This window comes from Loa loa, assembly GCF_000183805.2.
Source record: "Loa loa unplaced genomic scaffold supercont3.642, whole genome shotgun sequence".
NCBI classification, from domain to species: domain Eukaryota; kingdom Metazoa; phylum Nematoda; class Chromadorea; order Rhabditida; family Onchocercidae; genus Loa; species Loa loa.
This window is the reverse complement of record NW_018108822.1, coordinates 16867-18027: the sequence shown is the minus strand read 5'-3', so window position 1 is coordinate 18027 and position 1161 is coordinate 16867.

Here is a 1161-nt window from a genome sequence, read left to right as displayed (position 1 = left end):
TTTGATGTGCCTTCTCCTTCCTTCCTTATATCATTTCCTAATTACAAATTTATACATAAAAAAAAAATTTTTTTTCCATTCTGAAACAGAGATAAAAAGAAATGGGGAAAGAATGAAGGGGAAGTTTGATGTGCAAATCAATTAATTAAATAATTATTCAATCAATAATTAGAGATTTATCTGTCGCAATTAAAAAAAGAAAACAAAAATAAAATTTTTTTAATATTACATTTATTTTTTGTCGTTTAAATAAACGGAATTTATATTTAAATCAAAAATTGATATAAATTTTTTTTCCCTTTCATTTTGTTAAAATATTTTTACTGAATGATATAAAATGACGCATCCGTTAGCAGATTTTTTTTTTTTTTTGACTGTCAATTAGCAAAAGGATGACAATCCTTTCTTTTTTTTTAACAATAAAATTGTTTTGTTTAGGATTGAATTTTAAAATTCGTGTATTTTTAAACTTAAGTTTAATTTTAAAATTAAGCTTAAATATAGCATAGTTTCTAATTTAGTACCATATAAAAATGAGTGAAAAGAAAAAAAAAAAGTAATGAAATTTAAAATATTTCATTTACACAATTTTATCCTATAAAAAAAATGTCAATTGAAATAAATAAATGAATAGGCAATAATTAATGGGATTAATAAATATAAGCAAGAATAATAATAATCGTTGTTTATTTATATGTCAAATAATATTGTCACATGAAATAATGATTGAAAAATGTATACATGTCTAACTATCTCTTAATTAATTTGATCATTTTAGGGAAAATTAAAGAATTTTATTTTACATATAATCCGGTTTTTAATAGGACAAACGAGTAACGGAAATGATTATGGTAAAGGAGGATGTGTTGATTGCTATTAAGAGGACAGGATTGGAAGATGAAAGAGGAAGGAAAGGAGTGAAATAAAAATTTTACAAAATGCTTAATAAATATTATTTGTTATGGAAAATTTTTAATAATTTATATTGTTCCAAAAATTTTATTTACATTCAAAAATATATTTGTAATATTATCATTTATTAATAAATTAATAATTATATTTTGTCTAATATATATTCATATCAGAAATGTTTTATGTATAAGGAATGTTTTCTTTTCCTATTTGAATTTTTAAATTTTCTGTTATTTATTTACATTATTT